This window comes from Ostrinia furnacalis, unplaced genomic scaffold (genome assembly GCF_004193835.3).
Source record: "Ostrinia furnacalis isolate ACB-3 unplaced genomic scaffold, ASM419383v2 OfSCF2279, whole genome shotgun sequence".
NCBI classification, from domain to species: domain Eukaryota; kingdom Metazoa; phylum Arthropoda; class Insecta; order Lepidoptera; family Crambidae; genus Ostrinia; species Ostrinia furnacalis.
Genome location: NW_021132518.1, coordinates 452,280 through 464,463, shown reverse-complemented (window position 1 = coordinate 464,463; position 12,184 = coordinate 452,280). Strand labels below are relative to the sequence as shown.

At 36.9% G+C, this 12,184-nt stretch overlaps 1 protein-coding gene across 3 annotated transcripts in view; it reads right to left on the bottom strand.

Moving 5' to 3' along the window:
• LOC114354936 (terminal nucleotidyltransferase 5C) overlaps nt 1-12,184 on the bottom strand; it is a 274,706-nt gene that overhangs the window by 254,759 nt on the left and 7,763 nt on the right. Inside the window, exon 1 of one of the 3 annotated variants that reach the window (XM_028307542.1) lies at nt 9,916-10,135. The exons of 1 other annotated variant lie outside the window; for it this stretch is intronic. The gene's annotated coding sequence lies outside the window, so the exon portion shown is untranslated. Of the gene's footprint in view, nt 1-9,915; nt 10,136-12,184 lie in introns of those variants that run through there. One more of the 3 variants, XM_028307543.1, reaches the window with a different exon arrangement.

Here is a 12,184-nt window from a genome sequence, read left to right as displayed (position 1 = left end):
TTTAACAGGAAAATTTTAATTAATATTTTGTAAAGTCAAAATATCACTTCTGCATACATACAAAAGTTTCATTCATTCATTAATTCAGTGTTAATAATTCGAATTTTTAAAAGCAATAAAAGTAGAGGCAGAAATATGTTTAAGGTTTTTTGAAAAGGAAAATATTTTAACTGAAAATTGGTTTTTTTTTTATAGTAATAGGAAAATAAGACGTCACGTGTTCAATTGACTAGGTATAATCTATTGATTTCAATCCTGAAACTGCCACTGAAAATCTATATTTTTGTTTACAGTAATTTCGAAATCACAGGAGAATTCTCCTTTAGGGCTTTTATATGTTTCCTTTTAAAAAAAAGTTCGCTATTAATCGTAAATGGGCAATGGTGTAAATGGTACCCAATAATTCTTTAATCGTGTGAATATGATTTTGTAAAAGAGTCGCAAATATTTTCGCCATAGATACAGTTTGTCCCCAATACCCGTAATATAAAAGCAGAGATAATATAAAGGCTTACACGTTGATAATGGCCGGCGTGGGCGTTCTTTATCGCCCTTATCGTACAGCCTTCGGAGCGCGCGCCATTGATTTTCTAAAGCTAAGTACAGATGTGTGTAACGCGTAAGGTAAAAAGAAACAAAATATGTAAGGCCGGGTACAGGCGTTTGTAATGCGTAATGTAAAAAAAAGTAAAAAATTTAAGGTGGCGAACCCTGCGTGTGGAGGATCGGAGAAAGAGTCGGTTTTTCACAACACAAAGGTGCTCGTAGTAAACATAATATCTGTCTGATATTGTGTGAAACTGTGTTTGAACCAAATAAAATATTTTTCTTTTTTTCTTTCAGTGCCGTCTGTCTCTATCATCATTTCAGCCAAGAAACTGCTGGACCAAAATTTCCCCCAAGGATTTCCACAACGAGTGCTTCTGTGCAACATGTAACATTAAATACAGCCTACATTACATTAAACGATACGTTATACGTTAGGCCCGGTTTGGGGGCGTCCATAAATTACGTGAGGCTTTTAGGGGGGGGAGGGGGTCAACAAAAACCTCACTAAATCTCACGTGGGGGAGAGGGGGGGTCTCGGGAAATATCACGTATTTTTTTCCACAAGAAATAGAGAAATAGTTTGCCAGAAAACTGGGTTAAATCTTAAGTAAAAAAATTGGCCAAGTGCGTGTCGTGCCACGCGCAGTGTAGGGTTCCGTAGTTGTCCGTCGTTATCACAATATATTTCAGAAGTAAGCAATTACTTCATCTAAAGTCACTTTTAATAATTTCTTCTAAGGAATTTTTATTAGGTATGAAATTTTATAATACATGAGTAAAACGACTATTACTCTTAAACTAACTGATCTATCTTAACGCTATAGTTTTCCTTGAAAGTTCATAAAAAGCACTATAATCTTGAATTTTTCCAGATTTATCAAGCCAATAGTTTAGTTTTTAGCGGGGGGGACGCCCTACTCGGACAAAAATTGGCACTTTAAACTTTAACATTTTGCAAACGGATCCCTAAATCGAAAAATGGTCTTAGAAACCCCTAAGCCATTTTTAAAGACCTATCCAACGATACCCCACACGATGGGGTAGAAGACGAAAAAAAAATCATCCCCACTTACATGTAGGAGAGCTACCCTAAAAAAATTTTTTTTCAAAATTTTATTATACCGTTTTGTCGGCGTGATTAATATACGTACCTCTACAAAATTACAGCTCCCTAGTGCCAATAGTTGCCAAGCAAAACCTCGGACAGACAGACAGCCAGACATATCGAAACTATAAGGGTTCCTTGTCAAGACTAAAAAATTATATTTGTATGATGATAATGTCATTTTATTCTATACAGTCTAAACAAATAAAACTAAAAATGCTTCCGTCTGCATGTGTGAATACTAAAATGCAGAATAAATGACGAAATTAAGAAAATTATAAAACAAGTTATTTTTTTATCAAAATCGATTTTGCTAGATTATTAGTGATTTTGTAGAAAGGAACAATTAGACTAGGTACTTCTGTAAAAAAACAATGTGACCCTAGTACTAACCGCTGTCACTACACGTGTTTTTCTGGATCTATTCGTAATCAGTGGGCTTAGTGCGACTTTACATCAATCGTCATCCGCTAGCGACTGCGGAAAAAATGACATACATTAAATGTATGATGATTGTACAGCGTCCCTAGCAGATACTTTCAAGAACTAAATCTTCAACTTTATAGATCTTTTTGATGCACTCGTTAGCGACAAGGTTAAAAAGCACACAAAAAAAATGTTTCTCAGTTATATTACTCCAAAACTATTAAATTTCGGATTTTTTAAATATCACGTGAGATTTGGGGGTGGGGGAGGGGGTCAGGCAAAATCTCACCAAATCTCACCAAGGGGGGCGGGGGGGTTGAAAAATAGCCAAAATTGTCTCACGTAATTTATGGACGCCCCCTTTCCAGCAAAACGGAGATAAGTCTTTGATATACCTTCTCGCCTCTCCGCTATGGTGGAAATCGGGCCTTACATGTGTCAACATGTGTGGACCCAGCTTAAGAAGTGTATGGCGCACCGCGAATATGCCAAACCTGTAATTAACGAGTTAACGGCAACTTTACGGGTCCACCTACGTGATGTACGGCTTGCACGGAATTATTTAGGTTTAATTTTCCGGGAAAAGTTAAGCTTTTTACACTTAGAACCCTTTATATCAGCTTTTGTTCAGGAAAACGCGACTTTAGATCTTGTGTGGCAAGGTAAAAATGAAGTTACTAGTTCGCAAACTCAATTGACGAATTTTATTATTTACACATTCCAAATTTTTAAATATCAAATTTTACGGCAAATGGAAAACTAACATGGTGTTCAGGACTAAAAGTCTCATTGAAGATGTCTTAAGGTTATTTTCTACTGATATGAAGTTTTTATAATTATCTATGTATAGAAAAAATCATAAAGAAAGATCAATGTTAATAAGTATCAAAAGTACATTTAAAGGTGCTTGAAAAATTTCATCATATAAAAGTCTATGTATTATTATTTACTCAGTTAGGAAAACCAATAAGTCCGCAAAGATCTGTATCGCTTTTATAGGCCGGGAAGTGGATGAGTGGGCGGTGACAAAATAATTGTCCAGCTGATCTTATCATACCTAACACTATTCGGGAGCCGAGCTAACCTAAGGGCCAGAATGTACACACTACATAATATTTAAGAAATAGTACAGTCGGCCAAATAGTTCGTCACACCCAAATTGCCAAAAAGTGACAACACTACCACACTAAGGCTGGGTTGCACCATCTTACATTGACCGTAACTATAACGATAACCGGTGTAATTTGTATGGAGTTTGACAGATTTTTTACTTTTGTCAAAGTTAAAGTAAGATGGTGCAACCCAGCCTAGGAAGTGTTGCGAACTTTTGGTTACTTTGGGTGTAACAACTATATGATGCTGACTGTACTAACAAATAAGTGGGTTCTTGCGAAGTTTCAGGTTTGGTTTAACCCCACTGAAAACCAATTTCAGAATATTATTAGCAAATAAGGTGTTGAATTGCTTATGAGCAATAAAACAGTGCTTACCAATCAGTGGTTTGATATTTGTGATGATGTGGTTTTGTGTCAGTTTAACGACAATAATTATAACATCGCAACTTTACCATTTGCGCACATTTTTTTTAAATGACGTGTAAAATTGCGTCGAAATGCAACTAAGCTTATACTTAGTAGGTTACAAATAATTTTGAATTAACAGCCAGACTCAATAGTGAAATGGAAGCGAATATACTTACGTTTGTTCTTTTCTCTTTGTTTGCGAAAATAAAACCAACAAATATTTCATACAAGTTGTACTTAAGTATAAACTTAGTAGTTTATATTCTTCTAGGTTATAAAGAAAATTACTCACATATTAACACAAGTGTCAATATCACAATACAATATGAAAAGTATCAATAGAATTACTATTTACTGCGATAGGTATAATATTGTTCTTTAAATATTGAATAAGTAGTTCACCTCTTGACCTCTTACTATGCGAAATACCTAAACATATTGTTATTTTGTTAACAATGTTGTAATATTCTATAGCCAGTATAATCAGGACAACTCTGGCAGAAACCAAGGCCAAGAGAAATAAGACTTTTGTATACATATATTGACGCCACCGGGATTACAACCCGGGAAGCCTTCAAAATGTTTCAATGCGTCCTACTGCACATGTAGAAAAAAATTGAGTTCATTTATTATTCGATTTAGTATAACTTTTACTTAATTGTACACTGGCATACATTGTCAAATGCTGAGTCAAGGACCTTTTTGGCACACTACACATTATTTATTTTGTTTTATTCATTTTATTGAGATCTTTTTTGTATTATTTCTTTTTCTTTTTTGTTTTGTAAATAAACATTTTTTTTCTTTCAAATAATACAGAACTACTGGTATCTTACAAGTTATTAAATTCCTTAAAGTACAACACATTACTACTAGTCCCATTGCGATGGGCATCGCTGTTGCGACAGGGTAGCACTGTTCAGTTCACTTTTTACTTTCTTTTAATATTTATGTGCTATTTCTCTACCTTCTTTGTCCATAACTAAGTGATTTTCATCGTAATAAATGTTTCTCTCTTTCTTTCTTTCTATTCATAAGGAAAAATGAGACTAGCTCTTATCTGTACCGATAAATAGTAAAGTTAGCCACCGATGGGATCTGCGCCCACGCCGTATCGACCGCGATCTGCGCCTGCGCTTGTAGCGAGCCTACTTACGCGGGGTCAGTGAACCAGACTTACGGTTACGCAACTTTTGTAATTGCCGAAATCTTACGAAGTCGCGAAACTGGTCCTTTTTGGAGTATTTTGGTCATTTTAAAGATGTCTTTGTTTGGTAACTCGAATACCTTATTAGCATATCTACTTCGTCCTTATTAGGGCGCTTAGACACGCCTTCCTTAATTTATCTTGACAACTATATTTAACGTGGAAGTAAAATCCATGCACTTTGATACTCGTAGCTATTTACATTATATTGTTTCCTTATTTGTATTATATTGTATTATGGTTACCAACTTCACATACCATATAGGTAGGTATGGGAAGTTTAATACATTTCCCCAAGGCTGACTAATTTTGTAGTAGAACAGCTTTACTCATACCTATACTTTACTGATGCTTTATCTAATAAATAATGATGATTTTCCATTGGCTTTATTTTTCTTAATTAAGGAAACAAACAGAAGAGGATCTCCTAAAAATGGTATTGAAAAGTTGTTTAGTGCCATAACACAATCACGCATTTCCTAACAATAATCAGCACTGGAACTGAGCACTGAGAACTGTGGAACTGAGAACTGTCATAATGTCAACAAATTCTGAAGAGAAGTAAGCAGCCTAACCTGATTCTGGAATGTTCTCGAGTAAGATGGAACAATGACAGCCAGGGTGACTAGAAGCGATTGGAAAAAGAAAGACAAGGATGGAAGAAACCATTACTTGACTAGATTCCAAAACATTCTATTCCACAGAACTATTCAACCTTCACTGATAGTAGCCAAACTGTAGATCCTGGCTGTACAGGAGAAGCAGTGGTGTAAAGTATGGAACGGGACTATTTCCATCTCCCGTTCCCTGTGTAGCCAGGATCTACAGCTTGATTACTAATCTCCAACCAATGAAGGTCAAGTTTGTCCAGGACTCACCGTGGAAAACTAAAAGTAAAAGATGTCCGTTACTTTTTGTCACATGGTGGCCAAGATAAGTTCGTTAAGTGCCTACTTAATGAGACTAATATTATAAAGGCGAAACTTTGTAAATGTGTATGTTTGTTACTTATTCACGTCAAAACGGCTCAAGCAATTTTAAATAAAATTGGTATGGAGTTAGCCGACGCTCTAGAATAACACATAGGCTACGTTTTACCGCGCGTAAAACCGCGGGGCACAGCTAGTTTATCACAATAGTAATTATCTAAAACAGAAATCCTTGGTAATTTTCACCTAATGCACAAAACACAGTTGTAGCCAACACGAACGCAATCGCCTCGCATTCTCGATTGTCGCCGGTGCTTATCGGTCGCATCGACTCTGCATAAATCAAACGACTAATGTCCGTAACGACTGCACATCAAACTAAACACTGGCACCTTAACTAGTTGTATTAGGAGCTATTTTGCAAGAAAATGTAGAGTCTGATGTGCTATCGACTGTACAAATCTATTTTTCGACGTCGAATCAAGTTGGGGATTAGGTTGTGTCAAATTAGGCCGCTGATGACTTATTTGTTTATATTTTCTGATAAATTTAAGTTTTTAGTCTTATTTTTAGCATGTGGTATATTTAACCGGCCATTTATCACAAAGTGTAAGAGCCATTATGCTCTTATTCCTCATTGGATTGTCGAATTGAATTTCTCCCCTATTTGGATTTGCGAAAATTCTGTGATTAAAAGTCTACAACATTCGAGCATAGCTTAGGAAACAACCAGTGAATTATTTAGTATAATCATAGGGGACCCCTATGCCCATCTTCATACAATCAATATTTAAAATATTCTAGTTTTTTCTAAAATAACTTTAACAAATAGGCAAATGCAAGTATTTTACTTATCGCCTATTACATAAGCGTGCCAAAGTAATTTAAAAAGAACGATACAAAAGAAAAAAGAACTGATGATAAAACAAAGAAAAACACCGATGATAAAACAAAGAAAAACTCGGTCAAAATAAAACTACGAATGCAATTCAAAACGACCTTCTCAATAATAATTGTAGTGCGTTATATCATCGGCAAATTAAATACAAGTAATAAATGTTTTTAATATTTGTTATTATTTTTTATATGTGCGGATCGAATCCACCATTGTTCAATATTGAAGTTCATAAGCAATAAACACTTAGCTAAATAAAAGGCCTAATAACCGTGAAAGGCTAAAATTGTGTGCCTTAGAAACTGCATAAAACGCGAAGTTAATTGAAAAAATGTAAGGAATCGAACGGTGTGCGCACGCGTTCACAATAATTGATTAATATGCAATTGCCGTCAATAATTTTAAAAATAAAAACCTAAAGCTAGAATACATCCGAACGAATGTTATAAAATTGCTATTTTATTTAGAAAACTAACTGCATGCGGCTAAAGCCGCTAGCGAATGCTAGTCTTCTTCTATACTTATAATAAATCTGTAGAGAGGTCAATTCTGTACATGAAGTATATTTTCAAAATAACTATCAGGAGGTGATTAGTGATCGATACTGATGCCAAAAATGCAATCAGTAAAATTTTTGTCTGTCTGTCTGTCTGTCCGTCTGTCTGTCTGTCTGTCTGTCTGTCTGTATGTTCCTTATAGAAACAAAAACTACTTGACGGATTTTAACGAAACTTGGTACAATTATTCTTCATACTCCTGGGCAGGTTATAGGATACTTAGGAATTCCCACGGGAACGGGAATTAGCGGGAAAATCCTTTTGTATGAAAAATCTAAACCGCTTAAGTTAGACGCTTGAAATTTGGCATGCAGGTACCTTAGTGAACGTAAAGCTTAGTTACAACAGGATATTGCAAAATTCTCACGGGAACGGGAGTTAGCGGGAAAAAACATTTGTATGAAAAAATCTAAACCGCGTAAGATAGATGAAGGGGGTAAAACGGGATCCACGCGTACGAAGTCGCGGGCGGCCGCTAGTCAATAATAAAATCTGTGCAAAGCACGGGGGCATATAATATTTTATTTATGAAGACACATTTATAAAACATGCATTCACACACCAACCGAGGTGAAAATATCTAAAATTCATCCAGACTATCTTCCATTTACACCTCATTGATAAAATATCCACGTTTCCTTCGAAAGTAATACCATTTCATTCGAGATGTCTTGTATATCACTTCAATCAATATAGGTATCAGCTAAATGGAATTTCTAGAAATATCAAAGTGTACAGAATATCAAAATTTCCGTAGTATTTTATTCATCCACATTTCCCAGCGCCTCGGAATATCCACGGATTATACGTCGTCCCGCGTATTACGACGCTCGGGTCTATATTTCACAATAACATCTGATCTATCTCCACAAACGATAAAGGATCTATTGAAAACGTTGAAATAAGTGCTCCTATCTCAAACAAAACCCGCAAAGTACATACATTGAGCCGAAGTATTTTATCCTCCAGACGCTTTCACGTTCAAAGATTATATTATTGTTCTATCCAGTTATGTTTTGGTTAACGTTACAGTGATATTTCTGTCAAATGTATCATCCAATGACAGATTTGACAGCACTGACATTAAAGTAATCGCCTCTAAAATTATCTCTAATAAGCGCACGTAACATTACCTCCATAATTATTGCAGCATCCGCATCTTCATTTCAAGTTAATACGCAATTATTTAAAACTCGTTTGGAACATGTATGGGATGCATCCTTTCTATTTCCATCGCAGTATCACACTGCTCAAACATAATTACATGGTACAGAATAGTTTCATGGGATAACAAAATAAGGACCCCAAAAAGGGTGAATCGTGGGAGTAGGTCGTGTAACTTGTACATCCAAATTAGTTTGGGACTAGAGAAAGCAAAGTTTCGGACCTCTAGCTCTACTCAAAATGTCGCAGAAAACGTGCAAGTTAGGCCCAAGACAATTAAAGTGGCGTGTCGTAATGAGGGGCAGGCCGACTCGAAAAATCATGGCAGCGTCATCATGACACTAGATGTTTTAGTAATAACACGCTTTGCTCGAGAGGAAGTGTCGTCGAGTCGTCGACAATTATTCTGTGATGTATTGAAAACAACCTTAAGATGTAAGAATAACATGGAGACATTGTCGCGATTTATACAATAAGCGTCCATAGAACGACTTTCACACGGCAAAAGGATACGCGACGCAATTTAGAGTCACATACACATAGTTGCAGGGGAACCAGTCTACAGCTGGCCGTATGTTTAAAAAGGCAGTGCAATAATAATTCTTGAACGTCTGCGGCTTAGAAGCCGTAATTCCGTAAGAACCTGCTGCAGGTACGCATCAAATATTAACATAATAACGCGAATCGTTGAAAGCATTTTTTTTATTAATAAGATTACATCACCAGAAGCCGGAGGTTCTAAATGCGTCGTGCTTTAGATCAACCACGGACTAAGTAGATACAAAGCAACCTCTTTTTCTACAAGAAGCTTCATTCATTTAATTTAAAAGAAAGGGTATGAACAGAATTTACCGATTGTATATTGCGGGTAGGTATTGCACGAAATCCTTCACTAATGTAAACATAATCAACCCTAACTTTATGGATACTTCGTTAGTCAATTCCAACCGCTTGAAACCTCATCACATCCATTAGATATTACGTTTCAGTAACTGAATTAGGCTGAACTATTGAGGTTGGCAAATTACACCTTCGAGGGGAATTCCCGACTTATGTAGGTCCAATAGTTTTCGGTTTCATTAGCCGAGGACTGTACGACGTCTCGGGTTCTTCGCTAAATTTTGAACGGAAAGCGTAATGAGCGTCTTAAATAAGATTTCAAATTGAAATAACGTTGCTCACAAATTCATCAAGAACGGTTTACTTTCAATCACTTTACGCGATGAGTTCTGAATTTGGTGCGTCGTCATTTCTAACGTTTGTGTTACGAAATGTTAAGTGCGTAATATCAGAAGGGCAGATTCACCATGAGATTCAAGTGTTGGTTAATGAAGTGTAACGCAGAAGAATTGGGAAAGCAAAAGTGTGAAGCGGCGACTCGTCGTGCAATCGTCCGAAGCAACAAGTGCATCCAGCGGGATCTCCCGTGCGGTAAACAAAGAAACAACCATTGGAATTCTCAAGACGGAGGCAACGATCGTGAAAACTGGGCCGGACATATGTGCCGCGGCCGTGACCGTTTTACAATCACTTTTCAATTAATAAAGAACCAGCATACACCTGACTGCAACGGATTAAGTATCACTCGGCTAGCCGGGGTGTGCGCCCGTCCTTACGCTTGCTCACTCACGGCACACTTGACAACACTGCTAGTTAATGTGATTTGTTTACGTACTTTTAGAGGTATAACACAGGACACAGGTTCACAGGTAGCACGAGTGGTAGCGACTGCCGCACAACACGCGTGTGCTCCGTCCGACGCCCGTCGCGGTACTGGCTACGAGCCGCGAGTCGACGCTACGCGGCGAGCGGACAATTCGCAACTCGAATACTTACCTACGTAACGTAACTTAACTCCATAATATTTTATAGTTTCGTAAGCGTGCTACTCGATTACTGTGCGCCGTTCGACTCTAATCGATGTCACGATTCGGGAGACGGGAGCGAGCCTTGGGACTTGAAAGCTCACGTATGGCCGCGTCAAGCTAGCTCGAGTGCTCAGAACGTACCCAATACGAGCAAATCACTAGGCCGAAATCTGAATTATGGAATCCTGGGATTACTTTTCCAAAGCAGTTCCTGTAGACACTGCAATTTACGTGACAGAATCAATTTCTTAAGTCGGCATCTACCTACTGTTTTCAACCGACTTCAAAAAAGGAGGAGGTTCTCAATTCGACCCGTATGTTGTTTTTTTTTCTATGTTTGTTACGCGATAACTCCGCCAATTATGGACCGATTTGAACAAATCTTTTTTCGGCGTATAGGTAATACCTCAAGGGTGTGGTCCCATTTAAATTTAATAATAGAAAAAACAACCCCCAAGGGTGGAAAATTGGGGATGAACTTTTTTATACGCAATATCTCCGCCGATTATAAATCAATTTGAACGATTTTTTTTTGTTGAATAGGTATTATCAAAAGGGTGGTTTCATGGGAATTTGAAGAAAATATTTCACCCCCAAGGGTGGAAAATTGGGGATGAACTTTGTTATACGCAATATTTTTAATTTTTAGTTTTTTTTTGTGTTCACGCATTTAAAGTCGGTTTTTTTTTTTAAAGTTAATTATTGACCTACAATTTAAGGAAAGCATAGCGATCACACACAACATGTAATCTCTCAGTTGCCAGCCAATTATCGTAACGAGATACAATGTTTCTTCATCCCATTTTAGTTATTGAGTTCTTCTCCCTTTGACAAGAAACTCAACAATCATGATCAATAAAAAACCAACGCATTGGAAGATCGGTGCAGTCCTGTTGTCCCCCTGGGGGAGCCAACAGGATTTCGAAATCCTGTTGGCTCCCCCAGGGGGGCCAAGCAGGGGGGACAACAGGACTGCACCGGAAGATCAGGTGAATTTTAGCTACTTATTATGCCTTTGGGAAAATGCGAATAAGAATTTTAAACTCCAGAACTTCTGCATGTACGCGTAGTCATTTAAGAAAATGCTTGCTTAGAAGGTGTCTTCAGGGAGTTTAAAAAACTGACACCTCATTATTTCCTTTTCCGGTGCGTCATTATTCGTTTCTCTGAAAAGGCATATTTTGGACCTTCTTAAGGCTAAAATTGTATGACGTATTAACACTCTATTTTCAGCTTTTATTATGGCTAAAGTTTTCATCTCCGTCATACAAAGCCTTCGGACGTCTGCTGAAAAATTCCTCCCACACAACCACACCTCCCACGTCAATGGGGTTCTCAGAATATTTACTTAAAGGCACTATGGCTTTAGTCTTTGTTCCATGGTTTGTCTATCTGCCAGAACGTCTTCTCCTGCTGCGTTTAAATGGTTTTTTACATCCGAATCAGAACCATTTATTTGCTTTATATCTTGAGTTCTCGTAACTTTGTTCTATATCTTCAAAAGTTAATGTTTTGCATTTTCTATTTCAAAAATCGATGAGATTGAAAAAGTTCTCTATCTACCTTGTAGTTGGTTTAGTTTTAAATAAGGTTTTAAGGTTGTTGCCAAAATCTTAAATTGTAAGCACAACGAATTCGATAATATGTAGTAGCATTTGCTAGTAAATGGCTTAAACGTACTAGTTCTAGAATTTGAACCCCTTTTAAATTAATGAAAACAAGAGTACTCTTGGTGAAACTTGTAATTTTTTGATCAATTGACCATCAGTCAACTGTACATAAATAAGTGGCTTTTAATTAAAGCTTGCTTTTTAGTTCTTCATTAAACGACTGTAAAATAGAGCTTTATCAAATATTTTTAGAACTTTTCCAAGCTCAGCTTTCCGCTCCCAGCGACAACAAAAATGGTCGCCGCTATGAATATTCAAGTTTCTTGATGAAAAGTCACTCTGGATTTGATA